The 24,253-nt window shown below is 41.9% G+C and overlaps 1 long non-coding RNA gene and 1 pseudogene across 1 annotated transcript; one reads left to right on the top strand and one right to left on the bottom strand.

Moving 5' to 3' along the window:
* Window positions 1-294: 294 nt before the first annotated feature.
* Window positions 295-19,638, bottom strand: LOC147620172 (uncharacterized; annotated as a pseudogene).
* A 3,723-nt stretch (window positions 19,639-23,361) lies between these two features.
* On the top strand, window positions 23,362-23,727 carry LOC147620171 (uncharacterized). Its single transcript, XR_015261783.1, has 2 exons — window positions 23,362-23,489; window positions 23,581-23,727. It is a non-coding gene; the product is annotated as an uncharacterized LOC147620171 (long non-coding RNA).
* Window positions 23,728-24,253: the final 526 nt, after the last annotated feature.

The raw sequence follows: 24,253 nt of genomic DNA, 5'->3' as shown, positions 1-24,253 counted from the left end.
TCTTCCTTTGGATATGTATGGGGGGAGGGATTCATTCTAGTATTTGGAAATAAAAAATGGGCAAGCTTAGATTAGAAAGTAAATTGCATAAAATGCTTTTCATGTTAGCACAAAAGATTAGCCCAAAGCTTTTATATTATTTGTGTCCACAAAAGAAATATACTTCATTACCTAGGTCATAAATATTTTGTTAATTGGAAGTATAGTGACTCAAACTAACTTAATTTGCATCATGTATGGCAACCTCTAAGAGAAATCTTGTTTGTAGTAATGTCTAAGATCTAAAATAATGTATCAGTCAGAGCCATTACTCTGCTTCTGTATCAAGATAAAAAAAGATTTATCCATCAACCTCTCCCGTCCATGCAGAAAACCCAAAAAATGATAGGAACACTCAAAAGTTTGTTCTATACCAAAAAATGGTTTAAATCCAATGGGTCCCTATTTTGACCATAGTTGCACTCTACTTAAGGACTTCCTTTGGGGGTTGGGAACAATAGCCCCCCAACTACACAAGTGGGAGCCCTATTTGCCGGGATGCGAGTTCGAATCAAGCTCACCCTTGCCCGCACTCCCTCGCCCGCACTCCACCAAGGGATGGGTTAAAAAGAGAGATGATTTTACTCTACCAAGGGATGGGTTAAAAGAGAGTAAAAATCATTGCAATTTCCACTTTACCTTGAGTTCAGGTATCTCAATAAGGCAAGTACATTCTATCACTTCAGCCCTCTCTGGATGAACAAAAACCAAACAGTATGTATGTTTAAAAGACCCCCTTTCTTTTGATTTCCTCAAAATGCAAATCAACACTTTTTTCTTTTATTTGTTTTTAATTTTTTTAAAAAGGAAGTAAAGCTTACCAAGCAATCTAATGGCAGCACACAAGGTGCCACCTACGGCAATTAGATCATTAACTACCAGGGCGGCACGATCACCTGGTTGTTCAATTGCACCCACGTGCATCTCCATACGATTTGTTCCATATTCCATACTCTAGCACATAATCCTCATAAAACACTTCACCTATATAAAATAAAATAATTACAAAATATTATTCATATGAAAAAAGCATACTCCTCATCCACATGTAAGCCATATAGAGGAGCATGGTAAAGCTAGGACAAAGGGGAAAAAAATCAAGTGAAGTGGATTGCATCGGATACCCCCCAAAAAAAATATACCTAGTAGCCTTTTGGGCTTTCTCATGGGGAAAAACTTAGCACCTAAAGCCAAAGCTATAGGTGGCCCAAAAATAAAGCCATATACTTCAATCCTTGCAAAATAGCAACAATCTCTCTCTCTCTCTCTCTCTCTCTCTCTCTCTCTCTCTCACACACACACACACACACACACACACACACACACACACACACACACACACATTTTAATTTAAGCAATAAATGGAAACTTTATAAGATTTATCACTAAAATTCATTAGAGAGTTTCAGTTGCATTAAAGAGCCATCCAATTGAATACTTCTCAAGCTTGAGAGGGGTTGAGAAGTGAGAAACATTTAGAGATTAAGAAAAAAGACCATAAAGTCACACTTTACCTCTTATTTTGCTTGATTCTTTAATCTAAGGAAATGCCCCCAACCAATCAATTGGTTTAGAATGTTGATGAAGACTCCCAAGAAGGTTGAAGAGAGAGAGAAGCTCCAATCTCTCCAAATTATAGGGGATAATAAAAAATATCATTATTTTAGTATAATACTAGCATGGTATAGTTCACACATATTTTTACAAAGGACTAAGGATCTATTTATAGGTGAGGGAGGCCACGAACTGAGTCCAACTAAGTTCTAGAATTTTCTAGCTTCAGTTTGGCTAAATTTGGACAAGATTTGGACAAGTTTGGCTCCCTTTTTTATTTGGTTTTGATCTTGGAGAGAGGAGAGATAAAAATATCTTATTATTTTTTAGTTTAAAACTCCTCCACACATGTGAAATAGGTGCCTCCTTGAAGGCTCCCCCTTTCCTTACCAAGGTGTCAAAATGATATGATTACTCCAAAGTATCTCATTTTTTTAGTAATATTTCATAATTTTTAACTAATAAATCCTGTACTCAGTCAACTCTTCATTTTATGTGGGCATTTACTCATTTTTGGGTATTTTCTTTTATTCATTGGATTTATCTCATCCCAACACTTGGATTAATCTTATTGGTCCATAGGAACCTTAATTGGACCATAATCTAAAATTTTCAAAAAATCTTGACCCTTAGGCTAATGTCTTTTGAATCATTTTTTATTAATTCCAATTGCACCTTGGAAAATTTATTTTGATTTTCTATTTCAAGGAAACATATTTTTGATATTTGTAGAATTTATATATCCAAAAATATCTCAATATTTATTTACCACTCTCTAGAAATTTTTATCTCTCTAGACAAAACAAGGAAAAATAATATTTTCTTGTATTCAAAAACAGGGAATGATTATAGGGTATTGAGGTAAAGGTTTATTCATTATTCAGGCTGAGGAGGAATCTTACAATGAGCATGGCTTAGGAGGACACCACAATGGATCCCCATGGATCAAGACCAAGTCGGCCAAGTTTGCAAGGCATTCAGGGGTTGGTCGACAGCTTTATTAGCATTTATTTGTCCAATGGAATTATGGATCTGGCCAACAATAGTCGGCCATCATTATTGGGTGTCCAAAAGCCTATATAAGGCTTAGCCAAGAATCATTCATTTCATTTGATCCCTCCCAAGGGACTGATCATAAATTAGACTAGGTAAGACAACATTCTCACCATTTTGGGGCTACCTATGGCTGCCAGAACATTGTACCTTTTTGTACTATATATACATATTGAAATTACAACACTCTCTCTTTATTCTCTGTCTATGTTGAGTAGTTCTTGTATCAAGGTTCCCATCATAGAACTTAGGGCTAAAAGAAGACACAAAGCTTCCTTGCATGTAATATTGGTATAAGAGCATCAGGCTCAACAATGCTAAGTGTCCTGTTACAAAAATTAGGGCTAAAAGAAGACACAAAGCTTCCATGCATGTAATATGGTATAAGAGCGTCAGGCTCAGCAATGCTAAGTGTTGTTTGTGTCCCAGAAGACAAGGAGAGAAACTCAACATGTGTCAAGACCCCCAGAAGTTGGTTGGTGTCATCAAAACCAAGGGGAGGGTTTCATGAGAGTTTGTAGCCAATTGGATTTAACATGTGGAAGCTTACAGATAAGATTATACTTTGATAAGGAATATTCAACACCTTGGTTCTTGACGATTGCACAATGTAGTGGAGATAACAGAGAGAGAGAGAGAGAGAGAGAGAGAGAGAGAGAGAGAGAGAGAGAGAGAGAGAGAGAGAGAGAGAGAGAGAGAGAGAGAGGAAGAAGAATAAGAACAAAGACAACTACAACCGATTGGGTCCCAAATACCTTCTGAAGGGCCCTCACCAAGGACTGATGTATTTTCTTTATTGAATGATGAAAATGACTCACTTTCTCTAGATTTCCCTTGGTTGTAATTCTTCCCTTGGCTGTAAATCTGCATCCTAAATCCTTGACCTTCAAGTTCACCATTTCTTAGACTTTCCTTGGTTGTCCTGGCCCTTGAATCACTTCAGCACTTGTAAATAATGAGAGATGATTCGACCTATTCCAAGCCTATGCTTATATAGATCCCAAAGAGGCTGGTCTCGCTGGGCTGAAAAAGGTTGTCTGCCACTTCAAAAAGTCCCACAACTTTAATATCACCCCCTTCAAATCTAGCGCTTTTTATATGTAGCCCACTAGGGCTGCTTCCCCCCTTGCTCCTCTATTAATAAGGCTGGCTACCTTGCTTGTGCTAAGATCCCTCTAGGCCTCATCAACTCTGGTGGCCCATGCCTTCTAGAGGCTAGCCGATTGGGCCTATGTCCTATGAGGGCTTGCCAACAATGCTATGCGGCTTTTTTGAGCCAATGCCATGGCCCATGGGCTACCCCAGCAGGTGGCCCAAGTGTAGGGTAACATGGGTAGACTCATGGCCCTAAACTTTATGCTTTTCTACATGCATCTATATGCTTCCTAGGTGCCCTTGCATCTGGCTACAATCCTATCAATGCTCAAAACACCTGTTATCATTCTAGAGGGGGGCTTACAACAGTACGTACTCGCACTGCTTAGTGTGTGCAGGGTTTGCACACCTAACCAAGACTATGTATGGGACTTGTACACCCGACCATAGATGCTTAGAATGGAATCCTAGCTGACTCATCTTGGACTAAGGAGGACCAGTTACCACTCCAGGTCTTGCACCTAGAGTACAAATATGTCCGCATAGCATGCACGTGGCATCCCCTTCTGCTTAACTAGACGAAAGTTGTAAAGCCTCCAAGTAGTTCTTCACAACAGTAATGCCGGATAATCTTCAAAGAAATTCTTATCAAGCCACACCGTTTCATGTGTTGGTCGGTCTTGAAATTTCATGAGGAACTATCTTTCTCTTTGTCCAGAGTCGTGCTTGAAACAATGTAAGAATTTCTATTCGAGAACCATAACTTTAGCTTCATCCACTATGTGTTGGACAATGGAGAGAGAGATCCTATATAAGGCTTCAACCAACTCACATGGAGCACATGGAGAGAGAGATCCTATATAAGGCTTCAACCAACTCACATGGAGCACATGGAGAGAGAGATCCTATATAAGGCTTCAACCAACTCACATGGAGCACATCATGCATGCTCCAACTGTGAGGTAGCTTTAGCTTCATAGAAACCTTGTTGATCTTCTTTAAAATGGGAAAAGATATGAAGCTCCAAAGCGATAACTTTGGGCATCACTTGCCCACCTGTTTTAATGTTTTCTTCATGATCCTACGATATACCCAGTCACCTTCTAAGAAGATCACATGTCTTTTGTCTTTATTAGCCTGTTGAGTATAGGCCTCCTGTGTTTAGCCAACCTGTCTTTTTCACAGACTCCAAAATCTCCTAGTAATTCTCTGTCAATCTATTAGCTTCAAGCGTTAAGGATAGCATCCTGGTCAAAAAGTATTGGAATAGTCTTCAAAAAGCCCCCTCAAAAATAGCTGAAGAAAAAGAGGCATTCAACACAACTTGAACTTGTGAGATTTATGCCTACTACTGTAAATCTGAAAACAAAAAATAAATAATGTATACATGTAGACAATAGACTATGGATGATTAAGAACCTGAATACGATTGAAGGTACAGCACGAGAGATGTTGGAATTAGGGTTGCAGGAAAGCACACAAAGCTTGGAGAAGAAGAAGCAAGAATGCACACAACACAAAGTGTATTAGATTGTGTCAATGTACAAAAGATAAGTTAGCCCCTAGAAGGATGGGCATATGTACAAGCCGGGGGAAAAAGCCTCCTAAAGAGGAAAAAAGTGTCCCGACGGTCCTAAGTGTGTTCACACACATCACTGCCTATATATATATGGCAACAAATCCCCCCTGGGAGTGATGGTGTGAACAAGAGCTGGCACTCATGTATAGGGGAGTGCCATGCCCAAAGTAGATCTGTCCACAAAGGGGAGCAAGCCCAAAGCTTTGCGAAAAGCTTCGAACTTCTCACGAGGAAGCACCTTTATGAAAAGATCGACGAGGTTGTCCTCTGTTGGCACATAGGCCAAGCTGATCTCTCCTGCTGAGAGTCTCTCCGTGACATAGTGATAATGCACCTCAATGTGCTTTGTGTGCGAGCATGAAAAACTGGGTTTCTCGCAACTGCCAATGCGCTCTGATTGTCAGTGAAGATAGAGGTGGCAGACTCCTGTCCAACACCCAAGTCAGCCGCCCATAAGCCATCTAAGCCACACACACTCAACCGTAGCTGTGAAAGCTACCCTGTACTCAGCTTCACAACTAGAAGTGGCCATAGTAGGTTGCTTCTTGCTCAACCAAGATATGCATGAGCTACCAAGCATGAAACAAAAACCACTTGTGGACACTCTTGTGTCATAGCAACCAGCCCAATCTGAGTCCGAAAAAGCATGTAAATCTGGCAGGGCAACGATCTCCCCTTGGGATAAAACAACCCAAGATATATGGTGCCACTCAAGTAGCGAAAGATACGTTTAATTGCCTTCCAATGCTGAGACCCTGGGCTATGCATAAACCTGCTCACCTGTGAGACTGCAAACTGAATGTCCGGCCTCATAATGCATACATAAATGAGGCAACCAATAGCTGTCTGATAGAGTGTGACATCAAAGTGATCTCCAGCATCATGAAGACTCAACTTCAAACCTGTCTCCATTGGAGTAGCAATAGACTTGCAGACTTCAAGGCCAAATCTCCGCAACAATGTCTCAATATACTTTGTCTGACACAAAGAAATACCTCCATCACACTGCTTAAATTGTATCCCCAAATAATGATGCAAATGCCCCAAATCTGACATCTCAAAAGAAGCATTCAAATTAGCCTTAAAATCAGCAATATGACTCTCATTTGGTCCTGTGAGCAGCATGTCATCGACATAGAGAGCAATGATTAGATGTACATCATCCACATGTTTAACATACAAAGTGCTTTCTGTTGGACTATTCTGAAAACCATGTGCAATCAAATATGCATGTATCTTTTCATACCAAGCTCGTGGAGCTTGCTTTAAACCATATAAAGCCTTTTTCAACCTGCATACTTTGTTTTCTTGTCCTCTTTGAACAAAACCACGAGGCTGCGATACATACACCCCCTCATGTAAATCTCCATTTAAGAACGCGGTCTTTATGTCCAACTGATGTACATTCCAACCATTATGAGCTGCCAATGCTACGAATGGTAGTCATACGACAAGTGGGAGCAAAGGTCTCATCAAACAATGCCCTTTTCTGGAGCATAACCCTTTGCAACAAGTCTAGCTTTATAGCGATCAACACTGCCATCTGGCTTTCGTTTCAACTTAAAAACCCACTTACATCCAATGGCCTTTTTACCAACAGGCAAATCACACAAAGACCATGTACCATTCTTCATTATAGCATCATATTCACTTTGCATTGCAACCAATCAATTTTTTTATTTTTGTGCCTCATCAAATGAAAGAGGTTCTTCCTCTTCACACATATTAAACACAGCCAAAGCATAACAATCTAATGTATAAGAGGCATGCTGAAAACCTGAACGAGTACGACTAGTCATAAGTGCATCAATCTTACTATCGTGCAAGGTTTGCACCAGCCATTTAGGCATACCTCTAGCCTGCTCATTTTCAGCCCTATCCTCATGAATTACATCCTGTAAATCTGCATCAGAAATAGGCTGATCTATGATGTTTGAAATCTGCATAGGCTGAATATTTGCCTCATTAGGACTTACATTTGAATTCCCACCTGTAAAGAGAGGCAACAACATATCAAATACATCCTGTGAGCTCACACCTGTCTCTTTGGTACATGATAACAAGGGCTGCACAGCATCTTCCACAAAAACAACATCTCGACTAATCAAGATACGCTTTGACTGCAGATGATACAATCTGTAACCCTTGCTCTCAGCACTATAACCAACAAAAATGCATTTGACAGCCTTATCATCCAATTTTCTGCATTGTTGCACAGGCACTAAAGCATAGGCCAAGCAACCAAAGACACGCAAGTGACCAATAGAAGGCTTCCTGCCATGCCAAGCTTCGTATGGAGTGATAGACTGCAAGGCCTTAGTAGGACACCTATTGAGTACATATGTAGCACACATGATAGCCTCAAGCCAAAACACATGTGGCAAAGCTTGGCTCTTGACCATACATCATGCCATCTCCATAAGTGACCTGTTTTCTCTCTCAGCAATACCATTTTGCTGAGGGGTATACGACGGCACTGTAGATTGGTGTTTTATCCCATGACTAGCCAGAAATGCATCAAACTCTTTAGACATATACTCCCTCCCTCGATCAGAACGGAGGGTGCCCACATTACAATTGGATACATTTTCAACCATAAGCAAAAACTGTTTGAAGCACAAAAACACTTCGGACTTTGCCTTCAGTGTGGATATACCCATGCATGCCTTGAGTAATCAGCAATGAAAGTCACGAAGTACAAGTGTTTACCAAATGACGGAGTTTGCATAGGCCCACATACATCACTATGTACAAGTTGCAATTTGCGAGTGGCCCGCACAAAACCATCCTTTGGAAATGCAGAAAGCTGCATTTTGCCCAAAATACAGCCTTCACAAACATGTTTCAATGGTGCCTCAAGAGGGGGCAATGAAGTAACCATATCAAATTTCTACAAACGCAGCAAACTAGCAAAGTTCAGATGACCAAAACGAGTATGCCATAGTTTTGCATCTGAAACTGTCTTTTCATCAGAAACTGCATTTGCTGAATCTTCCACACACTTGTCATAAGAATTGAAGCCTATACATCCTACGAAACAAGGTGCCAGATACAATAATCGTATCACCAGAAGTCAAATCATGAACAGTACATCTGTCATCCACAAATTTGACTACAAGTCCAAGTCTAGCAAGCGCAGAGACAGACAATAGATTCTTCTTTATCCCTGGCACATACAAAGCATCTGAAAGTGTGAAAGCGCTGCCATTTATAGAGCAGTAAGCATAATTTTACCAATGCCCTTCACTAGGTAAGAAGCATTATTGGCACATGTGACAGTATTCCCATTAGGGACAGCCTCAAGAGAAGTGAACATATCACGATGCGAGGTAATGTGCTTTGTAGCACCACTGTCAAAATACCAAACATCAGAGTCAACAGAAATTGCCAAACATGCATCATGTATAGATGGGTCATACTGGCAATACACGCTAAACGCCCATTCTGTATCCTGCACAACATTTGCAGAATCTGCATTTGTAGAAGCATCCGCTATTGTGGCTGCATTTGACTCTTTCTTCTTTGCCTCTTTAGCCTTTAGCTTAGGGCAATTCTTAATGACATGATCATTTGCCTTACAATAGTTGCACCTGATCTTTTTCTTGCCTTTATCAAGAGCCTTCTCAGACTTATTGTTGCTACCTGTGGAAGGAGAAAAAGTTGCAGACCTACTAATAGGAGAAGAAACAGTGGAAGGGGCTACCTTACCACTTCTTCTCTGTTGTTGCTGGGCAATAAATGCTTGATCAACTGCACGCTGCTTGGCCCTGTTTTGCCTGGACTTCGCTTCTTGCAAGATCTTGTTGACTAAAGTATCATACTTGACAGCATCAGGTCTGTCCTCAGCAAGAAGTCTCTATGTGGAAGCAAAAGTCTAATATGTCTCAGGTAAAGCATCAAGAACAGTCTGCACAAGAGAATGATCAGGAATAATCTCACCTACAGAAATCAAATGTTCTTTGAAATCTTTAATCTCAGCAAGAAAAACATTCATGTCATCATCTTCCTGCATAATCTTCAATTCTAGCTCTTTACGCAGGTAAGAGATTTTTGCCTCGTTTACGACCTGCATACAAACCAGCTAGAATATCCCAAGCCTATTTTGTTGTTTTAGCTGAACGAATATGTGGGGTGATGTTACGGTTGACAGAAAGTGCAATCAAGGCATGAGCCTGCACATCTTTACCATCCCAATGAGCTTGTTCAGCAGTGGGTAAAACAGTAGCAACAGTAGAGCTGCTAGATCCTGCAACATCCTCAACAGATCCTACATCCACAGAACCTGGACGTACATCCATACCCTGCACAATGTTCCACACTCCTTTTTCAACCAAAACATGCTGCATCATGTATGCCCAAAGTGGGTAGTTGCTATCTCCATCCAGTTTGTCTTCAACAGACAACATGCGAAATACATCATTGTTGTTATCAGCCATGGGCCACTGACTGAAACTGATGCAAAAGACTACCTATAATGAAGCAAAGACTGAAAAAAAGACAACTTGTGCTATGTAGCATGGTCCACAACATAGAACACGTATGCCTGTTTTGCAGAAAACTGCACTGTCGAAATTTTTGCAAAAAATGACGAAAACACCTGTGCAGAACTTGAAATGCAAAAACGGAGCCCGAAACGACCTTAGATGCGATTTCTGAGAACGCTAAGTCCTACAGGCTTATTTGCAGAGTATAAGGACCTGCAAGCACTTGTGAAAGCGCTTGCACGATCGGAGAACGTGAGTCGGAGAGTGCTGGCGGCATAGCCCTGAGAGCCGATGCCTGCTCTGATACCAATTGTTGGAATTAGGGTTACAGGAAAGCACACAAAGCTTGGAGAAGAAGAAGCAAGAATGCACACAACACAAAGTGTATTAGATTGTGTCAATGTACAAAAGATAAGTTAGCCCCTAGAAGGATGGGCATATATACAAGCCGGGGGAAAAAACCTCCTAAAGAGGGAAAAAGTGCCCCGGTGGTCCTAAGTGTGTTCACACACATCACTGCCTATATATATATATGGCAACAAGGGAGGCCCGTGTGAGTGCTGGTATGTGCAAATTAGGGTTGAAAAGGGAGATAAAAATGAAATGAATTGAGGCACCTATTATATGGATCCTCAAGAGCTGGTTGGCTAGGTCCTATAAGCCGACCTAGACAAAAGTCCATAAAATGCTAGAAAAATACTAAAAATGCTCCAAAAAATGGTGCAAAAATAGTAGAGAAAGCCCGTTGTCACCAACCCCCTCAACCTTTGTTGGTGTGTCAGTAACCTATGTGGAAAAAGATATATATATATATATATATATGTGATCACAAGGAAATTATCCTTTAGAGAGGTAGGGAGAGAATCTGTAGCTACTGCCATGTATGCCACTTTGGCATTGCCATGGTCTTTCACCTTTTCCTTGCCTTCATTCTTATTAGAATCCTTGTCAAAATCCTAAGAGTTATCTTTGGCTTTGGCTGCTCACGAACTGTCATGTCAAGCAAAGCACCATTCCTCCATATAGCCTGATCTGCCACAAAATGAACACTCTAAGGTTTGGTTACCTTTGGCCTCTGTAGCATCCTTCTTGCCTTTTCCTTGGGGAGCTTTGTTTTTTTTTTTGTTTTTGTTGTTGATGTTGTTGCCTCCTCGTTCTGCTTTGGTCGTGCCCTTATCTTGGGCAACAAAAGCAGATTTCAACTTTCCTTTGTCTTCATCAAACACTTGTCATGTAGATAACTCACAACTTCTTCAAAAGTTGGAGGGCCCTGGAAAAAGTAAATATGATCTTTGAAGGAATCAAAAGAGGGAGGCAATTTACCAACAAGTAGCTTGTTGATCGGGTTATTGATTGCACTCCCATATTTTTCAAGTTGCCGCTTAATGAGAGTACATCCCCCAATCTGATCAGTGTGATATTGCCAAATTCACTGATGGAAATCTTCTCAAGATCCACCTCCAGCTTTGGAATCTTCATGGAAGAAACAGTACCAAACCTCCTCTAAATCTCAAGCCACATCTATCAAGCATTACTTCTTGTTGTTGAAATAAATTATGCATGTATGGCACGAGTCCTATGATGAATGATAATGAGGTGTGCACGAGCATCCAAAACTCCCCATAAAGCTGGATCCACCAAGGTGAATGTCATAACTAATGTCCAAACATCAGCACCTTCAAGAAGCAACTTGGCATAAAATGACCAAGTATGATAATTGGTGGCCTGTAAGCTTCATGGAATCACTGATTTGGGAAGGATTATAGGATGGAACATGAGAGAAAGAAGGGGAAAGGTTCTGTGGGAGGGGAGAAGCACGAGAATAAGTGGTTGTAGGAAAGGATGGGGATGCTACCAAAGGGATGGAGGGAGAGGGTACCAATGAATTGGTAGCCTGAGAAGTAGGGGATATGATTCACAGGGAAGAGAAAAGAAGTCCAGAGAAGGTAGAATATTGATCTCCTGTACATAGAAGTTAGAATATTGATTTCTTGAACAGAGAATTTAGAATAATTATCTCTGAAGTCGTATCCTCTTCTTCAAATAGGACTAGAAGCAGCTAGACCTCCTCTAAAACTTAGCATAGTTAGTATCGGGATAAAGGAGAAGGAATGTAGAGTGGGAGGTCAATGGGAAGAAAAAAACTAGAAGCGTAGACAAAAAATGGTTCTCCAAGGTTTAATGGCACCACAGATGCTGAACACACAGCTCCGCAAAGAAAAAAACACAGCCTAATTGAAGAAAACGTAAAACTACTAAGAAAACGATCTCTCTTATGAAAAATGCAGTTCCCAAATGTAAACGGAGCTCCTGGACCTGAAAACGTAGATCTTTATTTGCTAAAATCTGTAAACAAGAAGTTCATGAAGAAAAACCCAGGTCCTAGAGTAGTTCTAGGCTCTGATACCATGTGAGATTTAAGTGATACTATTGTAAACCTGAAAACAGAGAATAAACAGCATATATGTTTAGAGAGTAGATTGCAAATGATCAAGAACTTGAAAATGATTGTAGTATAGCACGAGGGAGGCATGTGAGTGGTGGTATGTACAAATCAGGCCAGAAAAGGGAGATGAAAATAAACTGGACTAAGACACCTATTATATAGATCCTCAAGGGTTGGTTAGTTAAGTCCTACAAGCCGACTTGGACAAAATGCTAGAAAAATACTAAAAATGCACCCAAAAAAGGGGGATAAAAATGAATTGGACTGAGGCACATAGATCCTCAAGGGTTGGTCAACTAGGTCCTACAAGCTAGAAAATATTAAAAATGCACCCAGGAACGGTGCAAAAATAGTAGAGAAAAGCCAATGAGGTGATAGCTCCTCTCAAGTGGTGAAGGTGTTTGCCGCCTAGAGGCTAGGACCAAGAGGTCTTGGGTTCAAAACCCCCTAGTGCTTCCTTGGAGGCATCACCTACGGGCGGATAATTAAGCACCTAAAAAATCGATGATTATGAGAGAATCTTGGGCCTAAGGCCAATCAAAAAAAATAGCAAAGAAAATATGTAGTGCATGGCGTTAAAAATGGGCCAAATACAAGCATGCATGGAGTCCATCTAGGAATGGACAATATTTCCAACAAACTAAAGGCAAAAATTGTTCCCCCTTACCTTACTCGTCATGAACATGACACTTGAGCACATCAAACGCCATAAATCTCTATCTGGCCATCCGTGAAAAGATGCAGGGGGGAAGAGAGCTTGAGCTCTTGCAAGCACACACACACACTCACAAAACCCTAATAGAGAACACACAAGGTGAGAGGCTAAAAATCTTCTTCTTCTCTACTCAACACTCAACACCACATATACAAGAATAAGAGTACTCATAATATGAAAGGTACTCAACCAATACATACACGGGTTCTCTATAGTGTGAACCCGACTAAATGAGCTGGCGCTATAACTATGCCAGTCTCTAGAATGGCTGTCACACAGCCTGTCATCCCACTGGCCGCATATCTCCCATGATCTCACCAACCATGCCAGTGGTGTAAGTGTGGGGCCTATCCCCCAGGCAGTCAGTGGCCACCGCCTCACTAGACGAGCTCGATATCTCAACACTCCCCCTCGAGCTTAACTCCATCTCATGTACACCAAGTGAAGCCCTGAATCTGCGGAGCTTCTCTGTACCCAATGCTTTGGTGAAGATGTCAGCTACCTGATCCTCTGTACTGACATAAACAAGGTCAAGGTCTCCTGCCAAGACCCTCTCTCTGACGAAGTGGTAGTGGACCTCTATATGCTTCGTACGAGCATGAAAGACTGGGTTCCTGGCCAACTGTATACTGCTAATGTTGTCACAGAAAATGACAACTTGTCTATCCACTGATAGACCCAAATCTGTAAGTAGCTTTCTCAACCAAGCTACCTCACATGCTGCCATAGCAGCTCCTCTGTACTCGGCCTCTGTACTCGATAGAGCAACCGTAGGCTGCTTCTTGCTGCTCCAAGTCACAGCAGCACTCCCCAAAGAAAACATGAATCCACTGGTAGATCTTCTATCTGAGATACCACCAGCCCAATCAGCATCTGTGTACCCATGTACACATATCTCTGTCCCAGTCTCATAGAATAGTCCACAATGCAAAGTAGACTTCACATACCTCAGTATGCGTCTCACAGCATCCAAATGCGGTTTCCGTGGAACCTGCATAAACTGACTCACCAACCCAACAGCATAGCTCAAATCTGGTCTGGTGATCGTCATATAGATCAAGCTTCCTACTATGCGCCTGTACATAGTACGATCCTCCAAGATCTCTCCTGAATCTGCACTCAACTTGCCATTCTGATCCAATGGCACAGAAATAGGCTTACAGCCTGTCATACCATACTTGGACAACATGTCCAAGCCATACTGTCTCTGCAGTAATCCAATACCATGTGGTGACCTAATCACCTCAATGCCCAAGAAATATCTGAGCTCCCCCAGATTCTTCATCTCAAACTTCTGTCTAAGCAAGATCTTTACATCAAAGATCTCTGCATCATGGTCCCTCGTAATGATCTACATAGATGACAACAAGCACAACTCCTCTATCACCATGTCTCACATACAATGAGAAATCTGCATTGGCTACATGAAAGCCAATAGTGACAAGATATTCAGAAATCTTGTCAGCAGACCATGCTCTTGGTGCTTGCTTTAAGCCATACAAGGCTTTCTTCAACCTGCAAACATGTTTGGGGTGACCCTCATCCTCATAACTAGGTGGCTGCAACATATACACCTCTTCTTACAAATCCCCATGCAAGAATGCATTCTTTACTTCCATCTGATGTAAAGACCATTGCTTTGACGCAGCCACTGCTATCACAACTCTCACCGTTGCCATCTTGGCAACCAGGCTGAAAGTTTCCTCATAATCAATCCCATATGTCTGCGCATATCCTTTGGCTACCAATCTAGCCTTGTACCTGTTTATGCTTCCATCACTGTTATGTTTAACTTTGTACACCCACTTGCATCCAATGGCTCTCTTGCCTTCAGGCAATTGCACTAAATCCCAAGTCTTATTTCCATATAGTGCATCCATCCATCTCCTCATCCATAGCTTTCTCCCAACACACATTTCCAACAGCCTCATCAATGCATGTGGGCTCAACAACCTGCACAACCTTTGCCATATATGCATAGTGCTGTGCCACATAACCATCATAGGTAAATCTCTGCACAGGATTTCTCACTCTCCCAGATCTTCGCAGCTTCTCATTCATGGCTTCCATAGCCTTCTTTACACCAGGTGTTCTCATAGCTAGGATCCCAAGCTCCTCATCAAGGCTCATATCTGAGCCACTAGACTCTCCATCAACATGAGAATGCCCTGCAGAAATGTCAAGCATACCAAGGGGCTCAACCACTTTCTCTTTTCCTTTACGTGATGTAGTAATCACATTTGCAGGGCTGGTATTATGACGTAGCCTGCCACTCCATGGTCTGTCAATAGACCCACTAGATGAGGACTCTCCTGGTCCACTCAAAGACTGTGATTACTGACCTGCATTCTGTGCAACCACACTTCCACTCAAATCAGCCCCAACAGCTTCTTTTTCAGCAGCATACCAGCTGCTCATCTCATCAAAGACAACATCCCTGCTTACCGTCAACTCACGTGTAGCAGGGTTATAACACTTGTATCCCTTTTGCTCAAGGGAATATCCAATAAACACACATTTTTCAGCTTTCGGGTCCAGCTTAGTTCTTAGCTCATCTGGCACATGCACATATGCAATGCATCCAAAGACTTTCAGATGAGACAAATCTGGTTTTCTGCCAGTAAACCTCTCCTCTGGAGTTACATCATGTATGGCTGCAGTTGGAGTCCTGTTCATGATGTATACTGCTGTAGAAACAGCTCAGCCCAATAGCAATGCGGCATCTTCTTCTCTTCCATCAATGCTCGCGCAATCTCAGCAATGTGCCTGTTTTTCCGCTCAGCAACTCCATTTCGCTGCGGAGTGTATCTGCATGTAAACTGTCTCCGAATACCATTCTTCTTCAAGAATTCAGAGAACTCATTGGAGAAGTACTCTCCCCCTCCATCTGACCTTAGGCACTTTACATATTTCCCTGTTTGCTTTTCAACCAAAACTCTGAAATTCTGAAAGTGAGTGAACACCTCACTCTTCTCCTTCATGAAATATACCCACACTTTCCTTGTGTGGTCATCAATGAAAGTCACATAATACCTATAGCCTCCCATAGATATGGTCTTCGTAGGACCCCATACATCTGAATGCACAACATCTAGTGCATTTCTGCTCACATATCTGTTACGTGGAAACACATGCTTTGTTTACTTCCCAAATTGGCATGCTTCACAGATTGTATGCATACCTTCCACTTTAAATTTTGGCAGCCCTGTCACAATTCCTTTTGTCTGCATAGACTTCAATCTCTGCACATTTACATGTCCAATTCTTTTATGCCATATGTCTGTGTGTCTGCAACAATTCCTGAACCATTTGCAAACATTGCAGCACTCATTTCAGGCATGTCTACATTCAATGTAAACATTCTGCCCACTCTGTTGCCTTTTGCAACCAACCTACACTTGTCTTTAAAGTCTTCGACATAACACCCATCAGGGTTAAACCGAACCTGCAAACCCTGCTCAATCATCTGGCCAACTCAAACCAAATTCTTTGTTATGTTTGGTACATGAAGTACATCTGCAAGGTACTTCACTTTGCCATCCTGCATAGACAATGGCACATCTCCAACATGGGCAGTTGGATGAGCAGTGTCATCCCCTGTTTCCACAAAACCTAGTCTTTCCGGGTTTTTCATCTCCTTGAACCACTCCTCATGACTTGTTATGTGGTTCGAAGCGCCTGAATCCACATACCATATATTATCTTTCTGTGCTGCATCAACATTTTCAGACATGGCATTCACGACATGCTGCATAACAAACAACCTTTCATTATTCTCATTATTTCTGCTTGAGGATGCATAGTTGTTTTGCTGCACTTTCCCATTTTGCATGTCAGCCTGCTTCTTATAACATTCTGCCTGCACATGTCAGCCTGCTTCTTATAACATTCTGCCTGCTTCTTATAACATTCTGCCTGCACATGTCCAGGCTTACCACAATAATAGCATTCACGTGCATCATTATATTTCCTTTGCCAATTTCCACGGCCTCTTTGCCTCCCCCTGCCTCTGAATTTGCCTCTTCCACCTGCGTGTTGTTGTTGTTGTTGATTCTGGGACTGTTGTTGTTGTTGCTGTGCTGGCCATAATTCTGATTACCTGTTCGGCCACCTCCTTGACCGCATCCACGGCCTCCTCTACCTCGTCCTCTTCCTGAACTCGTATAGAAGGCATGTTGCTCTGAACTATTTTTGCTTTATGAAGACTGTTGGTCTTCACCTAAGTTCTTCTCTTCGATAATCAGCACAGACACCAAATCTGTAAAGTTGGGAATGTTTTCCCAAGTGTGAATAGACGTCTTGAACGCCTTGTATTGTGGCCCGAGACCACGTAGACAGACTTCCACCTTGTCATCATCATCTGACACACCAATAGATGCAAGGGATTCCACAATACCCTTTATCTTCAATGCATAGTCATTCACAGACATGCTCTTTTTCTCCAACAGTATGAAGTTCATTCTTCAACTGTATCTTACGTGCCTTGGTATTTGTTTCATAAAGATTTACCAAGGTGTCCCACGCCTCCTTGGGGGACTTGGCATCCTGAATGTGCCCAATCATGGTGTCCTGTATACTAATGGATAGCCAATACATAACCTTCCTGGCTCCTTGGTTCCAGTCTTTAAACTCTTTCACATCTGCAGAGCAGTCGGATTTATATCCGGTATCTCCGGTGCCTCTTCATGCTCACCTTCTATGTAGTCCCAATAGCCTTTTCCCATCAGGAAATTCGTCAACCTGAACCTCCAAGCATGGAAGTTATTCTTATCAAGCTTCTCAGCCACAATCTGAGTTATCCCATCATTTGATATCTTGCCAAACACACAACTTTACCAGAAATTGCACTCTGGTTTTTCTGCACAAACTGCTGTATTTTTTGCAGCGGTACTGTAGTACTCTCAAATGTCACAACCAGTGACTTCAATGTGCATACATACACCCAATGGCAACTGTAGACCTCTTTGCAGCACCCACAGTGTCTGCACAGTCAATCTGTCTTCCTGCAGTTCTTAAAACAGAGTTCTGCAGAGAATCGATGACTTACCCGCAGTGCTCGAAATCGCCTGTTTTCTGAAAAACGGAGGTCCAGACGCGCTCGAAACGCGTTTTCGGCCCGGAAATTTTAGTCAAATAGGACTATATAGTTGCCCTATAGCTTTACTCCCGCGAAGAAAGCTCCTCAATCAGAGACCGTTTGCCGGTGCCTCCCGTAGAGCTCTCGACAAGGGTGTAGTCACCAACACAATAGGGAAGAGTAGTTGCAGCTCTTACCCTCGTACCGCTTCCTGTGGTTCTCTTGCTTGTAGCTCAGCCCTTAGCACGAACCAGGCTCTGATACCATGAAAAGATGCAGGAGGGAAGAGAGCTTGAGCTCTTGCAAGCACACACACACATTCACAAAACCCTAATAGAGAACACACAAGGTGAGAGGCTGAAAATCTTCTTCTTCTCTACTCAACACTCAACACCACATATACAAGAATAAGAGTACTCATAATATGAAAGGTACTCAACCAATACATACACGGGTTCTCTATAGTGTCACTACAAGACAATGCTGCCACATACACGCATTTCATACACGCGATAAATTACGAGCGCGTGTATGGTCGCGCCTGTATTTGAATAGAAACGGGCGCGTGTATTTTAGCATTTAAATTCGCGTGTATATTTGCATTTATTAACACGTGTATAAATGCGTTTATATACACGCAATAATACACGCATCTATACACGTTGAAATTCACGGATTAATACACGCTATTATACACGGATTAATACACGCCACTATACACGGATTAATACACGCATGGCAGAGAAAAACTGAAAAAAAAACTGAATTCCTTTACAAAATTAAAAACTATTTTCTTTAAACCATCTCATAGTACATTACAGTATACATCATTACACAATCCCACTACATGCATTTACAACAATGAAATATATTCAAAAATAAATCATGCATATGAGATGATAGAAATGTCATCAATTTAGAACGTACAGTGACGGATTGGTTAGGATTCGATCTCATCTTCAATAAGATCCATCCTTGCCAAACGATCAACATCAATATCCATTTGATCAATTTGTAAGGCTACGATTAAATTTATTCCACTATCGATATTCTGTACTCCATTGATAATGGTATCGATGTCCTGATCATCCTCATCAACATCACCATCATCCTCAATGGTAGGGTCATTCTCATGATCATGAGAAATGGCATGCTCATCCTCATTATCATGATTATCTCTTATTTCTTGATCATCGATCACAACATCTTCAATGGCATGTTCGACATCATCTTCATTGCGGCTTGTTACATCCTCCATATGCTCCATATCAGTGAATGTATTATACATCACTTTGGAACGTGGTGCAATAGGGATGACGTACCACCATTTAATGTCATGCACCATTGGTAGATAGATAACCTACTCAAATACACATAGTACAGTAATTAATTAGCATATCAAAAGTCAAGGGGTACGCGAGCTTAGATATATATATACATGAAACACATTAGTAAAAAAATGCATACCTGCTCACATTGTTGTGGCAATACGAGCCTATCTTTCTTTGTTTGCCAAAACTTTGTAGAGTCAATAGTTACATATCCACTTGCATGGCGTTTTATCGTTGCATCAGGCCCTTTTTCCACCACGTTCATTTGCCATTTGACATCCAAAACATACACAAAGAAGCGACGAAAGTCAAGCCTAAATATATCTTGGATTATGCCACAATAATCATCCATTTTTCCATTAGCTCCCTCAAAGCTACTAATGACACCGCAATCTTGTGTATTTCTCTTTTCATCAATTCTTTGTGCTCGAAAATGCTTGCCTTCACACCATATAGCATTGAACATAGTGCACTGGACCAAAATAGAAGCAATATTTGTGTAAGCAATGTGAATAAATATTAAAAGCAAATCACTTACAACTAATGCAAAACATTAGTTCTATGTACCTTTGACATGCATCCTTGTGCATACTCCCATTCTTTCGCCGTGATATGCAGCCCCTCGTCGCTCTCTGCTCTCTCCATTTCCTCATGCAACCAATCAACATGGATATCATTCGGAAGTGTTGCTAGATGCTTAGGGTACGCCTTCCGAGAGCCATGTTGCCTCCGAAAGAGAGCTCTTTCTGCTTGTCTTTTTGTCTTTGCATCCTCATATCTTGTAACCCATCTGCTCATCACATCACTATTAAGGATACAAGTGAAATTGAGATCATCAATCAATGTTCTGTCAATTACTTTACTCTGTCCTTTTCCTTGAAGCACAATAGAGGTCATCCTCAAGTCCTCTTCATTGCTCCATAGTCGTGGCAAAGAGCTGTCCACCTGACCAAGAAATTTTGAAATATATACAAGAGACTCTTGTATCAACCAACCCTCGGCCATGCTTCCTTCAGACCTTGCACTTTGCCTCACAAAGTCTTTTAAGGTCTTCATGAAGCGCTCTAGGAAGAACATCCAACGTGCATGCACAGTACCACATAAAGCGATTTTGTCCACTAAATGCACAATGAGATGTAGTTGAGTTGTGAGAATGGTTCACGAAAAAGTCTCCTCTACCAAACAAACCACCTCCACTGCCATAACACGCGCATCATCCAACGTGGCTGGATCAATTGCTTTGGAACTAACATATCTGAAAAATAAATAAATAGTACGTTATACCTCATGCACGTTCATTTTGCAAGGTATAATGAAGAGTGATCTGACATGGGTTTTACATACCTCACAAGCTCGCCCATCTTATAAATACATTTTTTCAAACTCTTATTTGCACAATGGTCGATGCTAGTAGGTAGTATGAACTGCGCACATAAGAGCACATGTATGTATGGTTTATGGCATTAAAAAATTTAATTTCAACGTACGTACAAGACTTGGAAAACACTTACTTGAAGCATCTTGTGCCAATCGTGGGACTTCAACCCATATAGTTGCTCAACGCCTCTTTTCTTAGTGGTTGTAAAGGCTCCCTTCAATGATCTCATGCATCCAGTGGGAGTACGCAAAGTGGTGATGGCCTGCTTTACCTGCTTCTCCTCTTTCTTTGATATAATCCATGGTGCAGGCGGAAGACGAACGTGCCCACCCACCTCTTGTGGCCAAGCTTGATGCATACGTCCTGCGACCCGCAAGTCCTCACGTACGCTAACATTGTCTCGTTTACCAATAATATATTCCCAAATACCAGATCCCACATTCTTGAAGATGTGCATGGGATCAAGAAGATGGTTGATCTTAAGATGGGTCCAATATGGCAGTCGAAAAAAATGGAGTACCTACACAAGGGATTGCTCTATGTGACCTTTAATCCAATTAGAGACTACACAAAACAAGATTGAAAAAACATTACTATACCTGTTTCAATTAGAGTTTATATATTACAACTCTATTAATTTAATTTGGATACCATGAGTCATTTGAATACCATCAATTTACATCTACTCACCTCTAAACCTGTTTGATTCCATTCTCCATACATGAAGATGTGATTCAAGGTAATTCGACGTGCTCGTACAATGCATCCTTGACATCGATTACACATGCATTTGATCCGTTGTCCCAACCACACATCGCGATTACGATGACGCATTATCTCATCTTCCCCAGAACTGCTTGAAGAGGTTGATGACATCCTATGTACAAACCAGAAAACACAAAATCATAATATGTTTTTAATGAAAGTATAAAAATCGCATGTATTAACGCGGCTATTTCCTAAAAATTGCGTGTATTAACGCGGCTATTTCCTAAAAATCGCATGTATTAACGCGAGTAATTCCTGCAAAACGCGTATATAAACGCAGCTAAAATATCATACACGCGAACATACACGCGTTTATAAACACGACGGTCTATTTAAACTAAAAATAGCCCGCCTTCCCCAAATATAGATTTTGAACTAACACTGCTTTCGTTTTTGCCTCTTCCAACAGAAACGAAACCTAAGTGCAAGGAGGGAGCAGAGAAGGAGCACACACGGGAGGAAACCGAGCAAGAAAGAAGACTCACTTTTTCAGAGGTGAGTCAGTTTGTCCTATGCCTTGTCTCCTTCCTCAGATTTGTTTATGCTATTTGCTCTTTGCTTTTTGGGTTTGTCTCCGTCCTTTTGCTTCTGTGCACACGATTGGGTGAATGATTCTGACAGGGGCGACAATGGTCCTTTTATAAGGACACTTTGTCTTTGTCGGAGGTCGGTCCCTTTGAAAAAAAAATTTGCGCAGGTCGCGTGTAGAAACGGGTGTAAAAGCGCGTGTATCCTGTCTGCAGAGTCTGTTCATGTGGATATACACGCATTTCTGGACGGGTGTATACACGCGTTTTTTGACGGGTTTATACACGCGTTTCTGCACGGGTGTATACACAAGACTGCGTTTCCTGTTTCTATGGTTTGCAGACAACACAACTGACTTGAATGATGATATTTGTGTGAGTCAAGAGACAGCCCATGATGTACATGAGGATTATTTTTGCAGGTTCTTTATGGATATTCCAGGTTCTTCATCCGATCCATTTGCATACAGCAATTGGCTGATGGAGATGCTGAATCATTTTGGGCGCCATCCTGGTCCAGTTGAGCTTACAGAGTATATGTATGCCCATCCCCCTCCTTCCCTGCCTGGTGTCTATACCCCTACCGCGAGTATCCAGGGCACTCCAGTGCCGTCTATTCCTCCGAGTCCGACGAGACGGCATGCAGCTTCTCCTCTTCCACATCCACCGAGGAGACATACCTCGTCCCAGACACACTCACGCACACCCTCACAGCCACCATCACGTGCTCCCTCAGAGCCACCGTCACGTCAGGGCTCACAGCCACTGTCACGTAGACAATCCCCCAGTCGTGACTCCACCCGCAGCAGTAGGAAGAGTGGGAGTGGAGGATGCGGCGAGTGCTTTGGTGGGGGAGGTGGGGGAGGTGGGGGAGGTAGTAGGGCACGCGGTGAGAGAGGAGATAGAGGGAGAAGAGTTAGAGGAGACAGTTCGGAAGAGGAGGAGATGAGAGAGATGGAGAGAGTGGTCTGCTATGATGTGACGGATAGGGGCGGGATAGTGATGGATGCGAGGGGGAGGGAGATAATGGAGTACATGCGTGGGGTAGTATCAAACTCATATAGAAATTGTTTTATTAAATTTAAAGATCAAAATAGCCGATTAGTTGGGGAGGTGATAGAGGCTGTACATAGTCGGTACCCCAATCCCCCACATGCTACATTCTCGGATGTATGGGAAAGGACGCGAATAAGGGAGATCTTAAGTAATAAAAGATCTCACCTTAAAAAACTCGCGTACGATGACCGGCTAAATGTAGCTGCGGGTGGCTATCCTGCCGAGAAACCTGCCACTGCGCACAAACGCGAGTGGAAGGAGGCAAAGAAACGAGCAGAGGGTGGCGTGAAGAGCAGGCAGCATGTGGAGGCACGACGGATCCAGATGGAGACCATTGGATCTTCGCATTTCGGATCTGGCGGCGTCGAGTCATGGGAGGCAGAGTTCGTAAGTATGTTGCCACTTTATTTGATTGTTTACTTAATTCATTGATTCTATGATTGTTTTAATCTTACAAATTGTGTTGATTATGATACAGCGACGGGTTACGAGGAGGAAGCCCACAACCCACGATACTGCGTATGCTCGCCGGCATAGCAGACGTGACACGTGGGCCATCTTCAGAGCCGAGGGACGTATTACGGACGCGCAGTTTGAGATGGCCATGAGACCATACGGTCGATAGGTACTTGAAAATTCTAAACGAATGATTTTGGTTTATTGAATTAGATATATATATACTTATATACTATATATTACTTGAACAGGCACAAGCTGCTGATGATCCACCCGCCGCCACTGCAGAGGGTGGACGTGAGCACTACTCATTGGACATTCCGACCGATGTGAGCTCATCTGAGCATGGAGGGAGCACCGAGTCATCATCTGGGTCTGAGTAGTACTCAGACTTATAGTATCACATTCCATATTGAGGATGTGGTTGTATATATTTTTTTGTAAACTGAAGCCATGGGCTACTTCGAGATATGGACTCCCTTGTATACATGTATGAAATTTTGATAGTAATATTGAATCGTGAATCGATAGTATTACATTCATGTCTGTCTTGAATCGTGTATTGACAATGTATGCATTCATGTCGTTCTTGTCTTAATCTCCCTCATGCATATGTTCTTCGTGGATGGTCTAATGCACAAAAAAAAAAAATCCAGAGAGTGTTATTGGGTGCTGGAATGCTGGAACAGTATTCA

The sequence above is a fragment of the Cibotium barometz genome, chromosome 32 (genome assembly GCF_041138505.1).
Source record: "Cibotium barometz isolate CiBa-2024 chromosome 32, ASM4113850v1, whole genome shotgun sequence".
Lineage (NCBI taxonomy): Eukaryota > Viridiplantae > Streptophyta > Polypodiopsida > Cyatheales > Cibotiaceae > Cibotium > Cibotium barometz.
The sequence above is the reverse complement of the archived record's forward strand: the minus strand, read 5'-3'. Positions and strand labels throughout refer to the sequence as shown.